Genomic DNA, 13582 nt, shown 5'->3' with positions numbered 1-13582 from the left:
ATCAGGGGAAAACACCAACAGAAGATTTTCTGTCTAAGCAAAATGGATGCAAATTGGCCTCTTTTTCTTTTTTTCTTTCTTTCTTTTTCTTCTTCTTCTTTTTTTTTTTTTTCCTAAGGAACAGCTTCCTGCAATCAAGAGAGTGGAGATTTTCAATGGCTTCAGAAGGAGCACCAGACTCAGGAAAGGTGTAACACTTTTCAAGATGCTACTGAATCCATTTGGAGAAATACCAATAAGACTTGGTAGCTTCTGTGAAAGGAAGAAGATACGTGATGTCCATGTGCCCTCTGTGGCTGTGGCTATACCTCTGCAATAAATACACTTTGCACAACGAGGCTGACTGTCCTGGGAGGGCCCACAGCCACACTGCTTAGTTCTCTGATTCCTCGCAATCTCACGTTCACATCCAAACCGCCTGGTGGGAAAAGCCTCGTGGCAGAAGATCTGTGGGACCCTCCAGCCAAATCATGGGACGGATGGTTCTGACAAGTTAACAAAATAAATGTGCACATTCCAGTGCCTGTGCGCACATTGTCTTTGCCAGTACAGATGTCATCTTTTATTCTTCCTCCCCCAGACCCTTTGTTCTGTTGTAGCCCCTGCATCAGCTCTTGTCTATATAATTCTCTATTTCATAGAAGACGAAAGCAAATTTCTGTGCTGATAGCTACTGCAGAAAGAGTTAGGTAGAAGGTTATGACATTTCCATGGCTTGCTGTGTTTCTTTCTTTCAATTCTGTATTTTGTTTCTGACAAAAAAGTTATTTCAAGTCCCTGAGTGGGCTGGTATGAAGGAAACTATGTGTTGGCTCGGAGTTCCCAGTAATTTCAGCACATCATAGCCATTCCTGAGGAGTCACTGGAGTTCAGGGAACAAACCCGTTCCAATCCTGTTGCTTCTTCTTCAAGTACAGAGATCTTCAGGAATCCAAAATTTCATTTTGTCTCATGTTTGCTTCTGTGCAAGTGTTTCTGCTGCTTTTCCTTGCTCTTCCTGCTTGCCCAATTGTTTTACACTGAAAAGGCAAAAGAAACCCTTACAAAATATTTCATTGCTCCAAGGCTGGTGCAGCAATAGTGCTGGTGGTGACGGCAGTCAGTGCTGCCATCCGCTCTGTTGTCTCAGCTGGCTTCAGCCAGAAGTGAGTCACTCACATTTTTCACTAGAGAGCAAATCATGAAAAAGCTCATAAAAAGGGATTGGCTGGGTCTGCCTTATTTGTGTATGTTTTTTATTAGTAAAACCCATTTGTCATTAGAACGAATGGAAAGTTACAGTATTTTGGCCAGGCCATCATCAGTTTACACCCCAAGCTGATGTGAAGGATTCCCTGGTGTGTTTGGGGTGGACATTAGCTTGACCGTAGGATTGCCCCATCCTAAACAAAGGGAGAAAAGAGCGGCTGTGACCCTGCACTGCGCATCGTCACCGCAGCCTCTGCTGAACTGCCTTCCCCCGGCCTCAGCGGTTCGCTGCTGGCACGTCCCAAAGCCTTCGTGGAAATGCCTGATCTGTATCACCATCATCGAGCTGCTCCCCAGTGCCTCCTCGTCAAAACCACCCGCTGGTGTCATCTCTGCACTTGAAAAGTCAAGTTTCAACTTAATAATTGCTAAACCTTTTTGTGAAAATGTTGATGGTGAATATAAACCTTTTCAGTTTGTATCTCGTCTGAAACCCATTCAATAGAATCAGCGTCCAAAATACAGACATTTTAGCCAGTTCCAGTCAGGTCAGTCCCCAGTTAGAAAGTCAGGAAACATTGTGCCTACCGGGCTGTGACTTTGGCAGCATGTAACATGTGAGCTCAGACTGCTGTGTTACACACAGAGGTCATGATTTTCTCCTGCACTGGGAGGAAACCCAGCAGCACCCGCCTGGCCCGGCCCAGAACGTGCTGTGCTGTGCTGGTTTCGGTTGTGGTGACACCATGGGCGGAGGAGTCTCAGGGCTGCAATCAGCTGGGCCCAGATAAGGGCAGGCGGCACCATGGCGGCACCTGCAAGCGAGAGCAGGGCTGCAGGGATCTATTATCCTGCTGATAAAAGAATACCTAGAAGGTGTGCTTGGTGATGAAATAGCTGCACCTTAGGGATGAATATACTCCAAAGCCAAGTGAGAGGTGTTCTCTGGCCTGGAGCTTTGTTAGCATTACATTTGCAATGAAAGAGAAGGGAAGGAAGGCTCTCAGGCATCCTGCTGAGACAAAAAACTAAGGGGGAAAACAAAATTAAAAATAGACCCCAGCTTGGGTGAAAACAAATTTAAATATGAGAGTTTTCATGGCAAAACAAAGAGCTTGTTGTTTGGTTCAAATGGAGCAGAAGCTGCCATCTCCCCCACATTAGTGTCCAGTTGGAAGGACCCATGCTTATCATCCAGTTCAACTCCTGGCTTTGCACTGGACCACCCAAACCTAAACCCAGTGTCTGAGAGCTTTGCCTGTTCCGTGCCCACCATCCTCTGGTGCAGAACCGTCCCCAAACCCCCACCTGCCCCTCCCTGACACAGCTCCATGCCGTTCCCTCGGGCCCTGTGGCTGTCACAGAGAGCAGAGCTCAGCGCTGCCCCTCTGCTCCCTGTGAGGAGCTGCAGCCACCATGAGGCCTGCCCTCGGCTCCTCTGCTGTGGGCTGAGCAAACCCAGGGCCCTCAGCCGCTCCTCATACATCTTGCCTTCTGGACCCTTCCCCATCTTTGTGCAGCAGAAGTTAAAACTCGCCCCATGATGTGGTGGTGGGTGAATGACACAAACTCACCATTCTCTAACACAGAGAGGTATTCAGCTGTTGTGCTTTTGGTTGGGCTGCTGTTAGGATCCCAATCACATCACCACCCAAAGCAGTTCTCTTTCTCAGCACATTTAGTTTCATTCTTGGAAGATGGCAAGGGAGACATGAGAAGGGAAGAACTGGCTTTTCTTATAAAGATGTTTCAGGATTGCTCTGTTGTTTTATGAGTCAGTATTACCCATTCTTCCCACTTTATTATGCCTTCTTTTTGAGAAACAAAAGAAATTAGTATGCTTTCCTTCTGGGAGAGATCTGTACAAAGAAAAGTGATAAGAAAAAATATAGCGTCGTGGTCAAAAGAGAGCAGATCAAAAGTTTCCAATTGCTCTCTTTCAAAAGAAAAGGAAAAAGAAGGGAACATTCAGTGACAGTGAAATGTTGCAAATTAGAAACAGAGACTGTTTTTCACACAGAATGAGGCACTCATTGCCAGAATCTTCCACCGCAGCCCTGAGTGCAGGAGCAGGAAACAAAGGAGCCTTGCACAGGTGGAACTGCAGGGGCTGTAAACCCTCTGGTTTTACAGCATAAACCGGTCTGCTGGACCTCCCGCAGTGAACAGGAAACCAGGGCAGGTCACCTCCAAAAGAACTTGAATGCTTTGGCTTTTAGAGAAGGGATTTTGGCACAGGCAGCCCTCTGCTCTTGCACCGCGTGTCTGTGTTTGTGTGGCCCTGTGTAACGCCAGTGAGATTTTCAGTTCCTGACTTACACAGAGTATGGGCTTATCACATAAAATCATTGCTTCAGGACACCAGCACGCTTTATTCCCAAGGAAATAATACTAATTTATAGGCTACAGGTTAGCCAACCTGTGGTGTACCCTCCTGGTTCCTTGTTTATTCCGGAGAAACATAGGACAGGTAAATAGGTCTCTATTTGTTGTGACAAAGAAGAATCTGACATAATGTAGATGGTTTGCAAAGTGAACAGGATGACCAGCAGTGAATCACAGGACAGGAATTCCTCAGCAGCGCTTCCAGGAGCCATGCAGAAGCCGGGGACAAGGCAGCAGCAGCGTTCTGCCCCTCTGCTCCTGGAGGCACATCCCCAGCTCTCACCATGCCTTCAGCACACTCCCAGCCCTGTACAACCTAGAAGAGAAACAAAGGGAATGTGTGACTTCTCTCTTCTCCTTATTTAAAATTCCCCCCAAAGCAATTACAGATGAATTATGCACTCTTCCTCTCTCCTGTGTACGTGCTTGCTGGCTGGCTGGATTTTAGCCATCTATTATTCATGGGCTCTCTCTCTCTCCTGCCTTGCCCCCCAGCCCTACTGCTGCCCCACAGCACATCCCACTGGTGCTCGGCTGCTGTGGGTTATTGCCATCTGCTGGAAAAACGGGATGGACAGCCAGATAACCTCACTCCAGTTCCTGAAAATGGAGTCAAGACACTTAAATTGTTAACAGCAGGCACTGACCGTCATCACTGCAGCTGCAAAATGTGGATGTTTCAGCTTTGCATGCTTCGGAGGAATCCAGCAAGCCAAGAGGTGAGCTGGGAGCAGGGACTGGGGCAGAGCAAACTGGCACCTTTAGGGCCTTCCTGAGCCTGAGTTGCCCTCGGGGCACTGGGAGAACCATAAAGCCACTGCAGTACTGCAACGACCAGGTTATCACATGGAGTTGGGCTGTCTTGCAGCTGGGAGGCTTTCTCTTAGATACAGATCATCCCAGGGCATTCATTTAGATATACAAGAAGGCAGGTTGGATATTAGAAAAAATTTCTTCCCAGAAAGAGTGGTGAGGTGCTGGCACAGGCTGCCCAGGGAAGCGGCGGTGGAGTCACTGTCCCTGGAGGTGTTCAAGAGCTGTGTGGATGTGACACTGAAGGACACAGTTAGTGGGCATGGTGGGGATGGGTCGATGGTTGGACACAATGGCCTTAGAGGTCTTTTCAAACTTTAATGATACTGTGCTTCTGCAAGACATTTTTCCTCCCACAGGCTAATTAATTCCAAGCACAATGAGAAGACTCTCATTTAAAATTCCCCTAAGCAACCAGATCTTTTATGAGCAATAAGATCTTTAACATCTTCCAAAAACAAAAGGCCTCTGACAAACCACCCCATGGTTCTACGAGGCCAAAAGTGAAAAAAGGCCTCAACTGATATCACTGTCAGAGGAAAATTAATTAATCTCTTAATGGGGGGTGAAATGACAGCTCCAATTTACTGCGTTACCTTTTTTCCTGACCATGTGCCGCAGTCATTAAGTATCCCAGAGATAGGTCCTTCTGTAGAATTAAGCAGGTTACTTTTTCTAGGTCTAAAATCTTCCTTTACTTTCAACTTCACACAGTTTTTTGATTGAGCTATCAGACAGCAAAAGGCTGAGTGAGGCACCCAGGGAAGCAACAATCTCAACCAAAGAAAATACAGTGTAATGGGAGACAACTGACATTACTAGACAAGCCTATGGTGTATCACAATTTTCTTTTTTAATATTGCAGGTAAAACTGCAAAATAATTCTGGATTATATCTTAAAAGAGGATGGTTTAATCAAAATTGTGTTTGAACATCCTCAATATAATATCCAGAATATTTGGTTGGTGTGAGTGCTGGCAGGCTCAGTAAAATTTCTGGGACACAGACAGTGCTCCGATCAGCTTCTGAGGCTGAGGGAATCTGACAGGCGTTCATCCCCAGACAGATCTGTCTGACAAGATGACGTGCTGATGACTGTCTATTTTCTGTAAATTCTGCACAGCAAGAGGAAGACAAATGAGCTGGTTAAAATCAATGCTCCCAAAAGCAAAAGAGCCTTTAATTTACTCAAGATCTTCTGTTGTTACCTGACACGTACATGTGACGGGCACGGAAACTTTACACTGATGTTTGAACTTCAGAAACAGAAAGAGGAAATTGGTTCCGCCGAGCTTGTGGGTCTTTGCCACAATGGGATTTCGTCATATTTTTGGTGACAATAAATTCACCCATTAATCTATTATTCTTAGTTGGCTCTAAAATGCAGATTGCTGCTTTATTATCTGCCTGTGTGCTGAAGGGTACGTCGGGAGTTCATAGAGGTATTCAAAACTGTTAGCATTACAATCTAGACTGCTGTGAGCAAGCAAGCAGCAGGTATAGCACGGTGAGCAGGTGGATCCTACGCTGTAGAATTTATGCTAAATAAAAGAAAAAAAGCAGTACGAGCAGAGAAGGTGATGCTGTGGGAGCTCCGCAGCCTTGCTGCCGCAGCTCTATTGCTTGGCAAGGAAATGTGGAGAAGGGATGGGAGCTGCAGTAGGGCATGGAACTTCCCCATTCCCTTTGCTGTTGTGTGGAGAAGCTTCAGCTGTGGGCACAACACAGAGCACTGTGGCTGAGTGACAGCATTGATCTCGCGGCTTGATCCAGGAGTGTCCTATTGAATTTGGTGAGAATGAATCACAAATCACAGCATGGGTGAAGTAGCACCGCACCTCTGGGTCCATCTGGCTCCTCAAGCAGAGCAGGGAGCCCAGGCCCATGCCCAGGCAGCTTCTGAAGATCTCCAAGGATGTGACCCCACTGCTCTGGGCAGCCTGTTCCTCTCTACGCTGCCAGTCCTGCTGCTGGTCTACTTAAAGCTGCACTTCGGTTTACTTTGAGTTAATGGTTTTAGAAATGCTTTAGAGTAGCAGGTAGGATGTAACCATTGTGGCTGGCTCTCAGAATGTTATCTGTGCTCATTCGATGCAGTGGTTGGCTTGATCTTGTGGACCCCGGCTGGATGCAGGTGGTTCCTCCCTTGATGCCAGGCCGGCCCGTAACCACCTCTCTGCAGGGATGAGGCAGCAGCCTGTGGGACCACAGTCACCTCCTGTTGGGGCAGCTTTCACCTCCTGGGGGACAGCAGTCACCTGCTGTGGGGCCGTGGTCACCTCCCGCTGGGGCTTTCTCTACTTCTAACCCAGGAGACCACACAGGTTTCAATTCACTCGGCATCGGAACCTCACACCGCCTTGGCTGCGCAAGGCTGACACAGGACACAGCATTACACCAGGGAAGAAGTTTTGATTAGACATTTCCACTCCCAAACCCGAAATGCTTTATACAGCAGGGCAGAGATTTTTCTGTTGAGTCTAATCCATGCCAGGTGGTAATCTCCTAATTACACTGTGCAGCAGGATCAGTCTTGCTAATCCTTAATTAGATCTTTGCTTAGAAAATGTTTTGTCTCACTGCTGTCTCTCACACATGGTCTCCACCTGCCCAAAGGCTCCCACCTCTGGCCCCAGATGTCTTAAATTCATTATTTCCATCTTCTCCAGCAGTGGTGCTGGGGCTGTGCACCCCAGGACCCCCACTCCAGCTGCACCAGTGGGCCACGTCCACTCCCACTCCCTCTGGGCCAGCCAAACCCATGGCAAACCCTGAAGCACTCAGTCCCACGTCTTCTGTGTGGTCCTGAGTCCCACCAACCCCAATGCAGCTACAGAAGCAGAGGTGAGCTGCTCACAGGTGTATTTGAATTATGGATTTAAGCTTCTGCAGGGGGACAGAGAAATGCAACTTCTCTTTTCCCCCTACTGCTGTGTGAGGCGCAGTTGCTGGTACAGATTTGTGTAGGAATCCTTTTCTCCTTTTTTACAATAAATGCAGAAAAAAAGAGTTCTGTGGGTCAGATGAATGGTTTAAGTGAATAAAGCTTTTTTAACCTAAAAGAAACACAACTCACTCTGACCTCATTTCCAAGCTACAGTGACCCTATCTGATATGATGTGAACTCTTAGTGAAGTCTTTCACTGCTAGTTGATACTCCCAGATATGAACCAAGGCTTTAGCTACCAATACTTTTACCATACCATACATTAAGTATTCCTTTCAGCTGTGCTCCTTCCCTTGATTTGTCTCACTGCTGTTGCTCACTTTCCCCTTGTGAGTGCCCCCTGACCAGGAAGGAGAAGATGGGCTGCATGCCGAGTCATCCCCTGGGATGTCCCTTCATAGTGCCCAAATAGCTGGTGGGACAGCACGTGGAAACATCCTCTATGTCTGAACACACCTGCAACAATTTTCCTTTTGTTCTACAGCAGAGGGTATTAGAAAGAGATCTGATTTTGATGCAGACACTTTTTACTGAGCTCATTCCTATGGTATTGAGCCTAGCTAATCCAGCCATGGAGACAACATTAACAACATCGACACCTTAAAATACGCAGTTTGGGGCATTTTTATTCTGCTGTCCACGATCTTCCATATGAAAGCAATACAGGGGGAGAAGTCCTTCATGGAGTTCCTTCTCTTCATTTGCTGAGGAGACTCTGTAAGCATCTCCTGTTTGTGTGAGTGATTACCCTGGAATTTTGGTCAGAATGTTTTGCTCCAGCACTAAGCTGTGGCTAGGTGAGGCGTACTGGGGAGAAAGGTTCTGGCGTGACCTGTGTCTATCCACCACATGGCCGTGGGTCCCACAAAGACCAGTCCAGAAGTTTCCCCATCACCCCATCCCTCTGTCCCTCCAGGGCTGGCTTTGTCCTGGCCTTGCCATGAGCAGGACACTCACAGCTTCCCACATCAGCAGAAACACAGGCAAAATTCAGATTTTTTTTGTGTTTGTGTTTTGTGTTTGTTTGTGTTTGAATAAGTATGTGGGAGTTTGAAAAGTTAGGTCCAAACAGCTGGGGTTTTCCTTTTTTTTTTAATAAATATTGACTACGATTTTTACAAGGTGTTCTCTAGGCCACTGACACAGTCCTAATGGACATGGATAGATCCTATCCAGCTGGGAGGTAGCAGAGACCCCTGACCTGGCCATGGTTTGGTTACCTTGAGACACTATTAGTATCCCATCGCCATGGCCTCCTGATGTCACAAGCCACCTCACCAGCTTCTCTACCAAGCCCAATAAATACAGGGATCCTGCTGTCAGAATGTCAGTCATTGAGTAGAAGCAGCCAGTGGCACTGCATTGTGAGACACATGGGAACCTTCTCCTCAAGGAAGGGTTTGTCCTCCCATCATGAAGAGCTTACAGGGGAGAAATGACATCAAGCCCATGGAGATGGACCTGCCTGAGAGATGGAGAGCCCAGGGAGGTGGATCGTCTGGAGGTGGAACTGATGGAAGTGGATCCACCTCCATCGGGACTGATCCATCTCCAGTCCATTGCTCTCAGGCAGCAAGCAAAGGAACTGTGCCTCAACCATGAAAGGGACACTGGGGTCCATCCACCTCCCCTGAAATAGCCACTTTGCTTCTGAAACTGAACAGCAATAACACCCAAGGGAATGGCATGGAACTGTGTCAGGGGAAGGGCAGGTGGGGGTCAGGGAATGGTTCTGCACCAGAGGGTGGTGGGCATGGAACAGGCTGCCCAGGGCAGTGGACATGGCCCTGAGTGTCGGAGTTCAAGGAGTGTTTGGAAAGTGCTCTCAGAAACTGGTTTTGGGTGGTTCTGTGTGGAGTCAGGAGTTAGATTGGTGTTCCTTGAGTGCACCTTTCAACTTGGTATATTTTATTGTTCTCTGAATTCACTAAAAACATGCATTGATGAAACAGTAGATATCAATATAAAGGCAGGTTTAATACTTCAAAGGTGATTGCTTTAGCTTCCGTGATGAATTATTTGATAAAAGTGAGAAATAACTTCTTAGGAAAAGATGAAGATGCTCCAACCTCCTGCACACATCATGCCTGAGAACAACCCAACACAGGGAAATGCCATCTTTCTTCTCAAACTGAGCCCATCTGGTAGCACCCTGGTGATGCCAAAGTCTTCAGTGGGACCAGAGTTCAGAGCCAGTGGCAGCAGCCAGGCAGAGCTGTTTTCCTGGGATTACTTTTGCAATGGCAAACACTGCTGGTGGGTGGCTCACGGAGCTTAGTCATCACTCAGGTGCCTCAGATAGGGATCACTGTTTTGGATGTGAGCCGAAGAAAGCAGGAAACCCGCAGACAAGCTGCGTGACCTGGTGATTTCTGCCTCACCGCCTCCTCCTCACACCCAGCTGGTGTGGCCAGGCAGGTCAGTCCTGCATCTGGTGGCACAGGCAAGCCTCAGATGTTCCTCAGAGGGGTAGGGATAAGAGCTCTAGAATCTGTGGAATTGGCTCATAGAGGAAGAACACTTGGTTTGGTGAAGATGCCAGGCTGAGTACCTCCAGCATAGCAAAGCAAAGGGAGATTTCAAGCCAGGAAGGGTGGGCAGGAGGACCTGCAGTGTTCAGTGTCTGAGTTTTGCAGAATGACTGCTCTGTTTTGGGCTCTGGGCTGACTTGGTCACCCACAGACGTGCTCCAGTGTGGGCGAATTTCATTCTCTTTGAAGATCACATTGCAAGAGAGTTATTGCGAGACGCGAACCGCCCCTCTGCCCAATGATGCGCCATGGATTATAATTGCCTGGGGATCATTTGTACAAGCAGGATTTGGGGGACAGCAATTTCTCTATAGCTCTGCAATTCCTAATTACCATCACAACCCTCTCATTGCACAGCTGACTCTTGGTGTGTGAAACAGCCGTAATTGTGCATTCCAATTCCAAAGCTGCAACTAATTGCTGCAGCACTTCCTCCTGCTCACACAAGGGCTGACAGGAATGTGTCACATACTTACTGCGTCCAAGTCCGTCACCCAAGAGGTGTAATGCTACAAGAATCCAAAGCAGCAAACAGGCAGGGGCTGGCTTCCGCTGCGGGAGTGAAATTCACCCGCGCTTTTGCCAGGAGAGAAGGTTTAGCCCCCAGCCTGGCTAACCTCACCCTTCCCAGGCACCACTCAGCCTCCAGGCCTGCCTGGCGGAGCAGGGCTGAGAGCACGCTGCTCCGTTTCGCACAGAGCGTGCCGCAGCGGGTAAGGGATACAGCAGGAGCGTGCCGGCACTGCCCTGGCATGGTGCCCCAGCAGCCGCTGCCTCCACCCCCCAGGCTGGCCGGCTAGTGAGTGTAATAATAATAATGCACATTACATTATATTTTGCATAGCAAGAATACGTATTAGTAATGTATAACAGGAGGGCACCTGCCCCTCTGTTCAAGGGGAGACAGACAGAGGGAGGCCTCCGCAAGCAGAGGTAAATCTGCAAGCTGGAGAAGCTCATCTCTGAGCTCCCAGGAAAGCAGCTTAACAGGAAGACATGGAGCAAGGTGCTTCCGTCTGAACATGGCCCTGTTGCCCTGCGGCCTCCACCAGATCTGAGCTGGTTATTAGCATTAATTATTTAATATCTAATTAATAAAGAATACTCTATCTCTGCTACTAATGTATGAAGAATGGTTTTAAACTAAAAGAGGGGAGATTTAGGTTAGGTGTTAGGAAGAAATTCTTTACTCAGAGGGAGGTGAGGCCCTGGCACAGGCTGCCCAGAGAAGCTGTGGGTGCCCCATGCCTGCAGACACTCAAGGCCAGGTTGGATGGGGCCCTGGGCAGCCTGAGCTGCTGGGGGGGGCAGCCCTGCCCATGGCAGGGGGATGGAACTGATGGTCTTTAAGGTCCCTTCCAGCCCAAGCCATTCTATGATTCTATAATTCTATGATTTCAGAAAATCTTTCTGTACCAACGTATGTGATCTTTAAACAGGAAAAATTATGACCTCTGTGAAAAGTTTCATAAACAGAGAGCAATAACTAGGTTTTCTCCCAGGAACCGTTTTCCCCATCTCAAGCAAGAGTTTCCCAATATTGGCTTGTTTGCTTTTCACTTTGAACAGAGAGATCGCCTAAAATTTGTAATATCACAAAGTGCCATTATAGAAATAAATGGTACAGGGTCTCCAGCATGTGACACTCTTGGGTAATCTCAATGACAGTATTGCACACCCATTACCACACACATCAAATGAAAATAACATTTTAGAAGGGAACATATTCCACATCACTCCCCCACAAGAATATTTTAGAGGGTGGGAGAGACCTGCAGCTGTTTGGAAAGCGTTAGTCTCACTGCAGAGTGAGTCAATGTGGAGTGACATATCTCTTTCCAAGGAAGTCAGAGGTCAGAACAAGATGTCCCGCTGTGCTGATGCTGTGCACTGATTGCCCATTCTGGAGTGGGCCTTCTCGGCCAGAGGGCACCTGCAAGGCTGCTTCTGCCCCAAAGGCTCAGCTGAGCAGTCTCAAAGAATAAGAATTGTAATCATACATCCACACAGATGTCTGTACACACAGATATAAGTAGAGCTAAACCTATGCATGTAGAACCTGGATAAATGCTGCATACACTGCATAGTGCTCTGAGTGATCTGAGTTCTTTAGGGTTTTAGACAGCAGCCAACGCCTATCTAACTTTGGTGAGTATTTGCTGGTGAATGTGTGAGTGAGCACTCACTGTGTCAAATATAAATGACTCTGTCAGTAATATATATGAACGTGAACCAAATGGCTCAGCTAAATGCACCACCCTGCTCTCCTCCCTCTCCGTCAGTTTCAGGCTCCAGGCCTGGAAATCAATCCCCCACACGTGGCTGGCCATGAATGCAGGCTAGTCACAGGGGTAACCTGGGCTGAGAGCACCTGTGGTACCCGACTCAGCTTCAGTGCACCCCAGTCACCCGACGGCCGCACAGGGGCAGCTACTGCTTGCAGGAGTAGCAGTCAGCGCGGTGAGGTCCCAGCCCCACCCACACCAGGGGTCAAACGCCTCTTTGCAAACACTTTCTAATCCTGTCTTTAAAAACAAAACAAAGCCAAACAAAACAGGCTGGTTTTTCAGCTCTTTGACGGCATAAAGGAAGTGGGAGCAGGGAATCAATCCTATCTGCGGACACACTCATGAATCACGATTTTGTGTTTCGGTTCACTTTGGTGCTGGGCTTTGTTTTCTTTGCTGCTACTTCTACCCTTGGCTTAGCGGTTTTCTCCCCTCCAGCCAAACCCGACACACACTTCTCTTTAGAAGTCCCCTTTGAGTTTCCCTTGCAGCTGTGTGGGGAGCAGAGCATCTCCCACCCCCTCCCCTTCCCCAGGAACGATCCTCGCCATGTTCCCACTCAGGGTCCCCTCAGGGATTAGCGCAGCTGAGTGCCTGCCCCATGGTGCCATCCCCACCACCTGCATGGGGAAGCATTGCAGGACAGGGCGCCTTCACCCCAACACTTATGCCCGCCCACAGCACTCTGCTGGGGTGGAAGGAGACTTGATGTAAAAATAATAGTAATAAATGGTTCTTGGGACAGTGTCTGTGAAGTGCCCTCTTGGGTGGAATGGACATTTGCAGTGAAAGCCTTACACTGATCAGTGGGGCTACGAGGAGGAGGATTACATTAGGAAAAAATTATTTTTAGAAAGAGTGGTGAGTATTGGCACGGGCTGCCCAGGGAAGCGGTGGAGTCCCCGCTCCTGGAGATGTTCAAGAACCGTGTGGACGCACCACTGAGGGACGTGGTTAGTGGGCATGGTGGCGATGGGCTGATGGTTGGACTGGATGATCTTAGTGGTCTTCTCCAACCACAATGATTCTATGATTCTATACATGGAAGTGGTGGTCAAATAGCTGATGGTTGGGTGTATTTAGAGTAGCGGTGCCCCTGGGTGATTTGCGTTCCAGCTGCCAGCCTGATTTCACTAACAACAATTATCAATATGGGCCCTTTGTGGGTGGTAGCCAAGAAGCTCAGCAGGAGCCTGCCCTTCACCTAAGCCATTCTATGATTCTATGATATGATTCTGTTGATTTTCTTGGGACTATGGTCTGCAGCACTTCTAAAGGACTCCATCAAGCCACTCCTGCATTCCCCCTCCTCAAGACAATAGGGGAAGAAAATATGGTGAAAAAAAGATCACTGGTTGAGATAAGGACAAGGAGATCACTCATCAGTTACTGTCATGGGCAGAACAGACTCAGCAGAAAGGAGAGTAATG

Source organism: Numida meleagris, chromosome 2 (genome assembly GCF_002078875.1).
Source record: "Numida meleagris isolate 19003 breed g44 Domestic line chromosome 2, NumMel1.0, whole genome shotgun sequence".
In the NCBI taxonomy this organism is placed as follows: Eukaryota; Metazoa; Chordata; class Aves; order Galliformes; family Numididae; genus Numida; species Numida meleagris.
Note: the sequence above shows the minus strand (reverse complement) of the source record.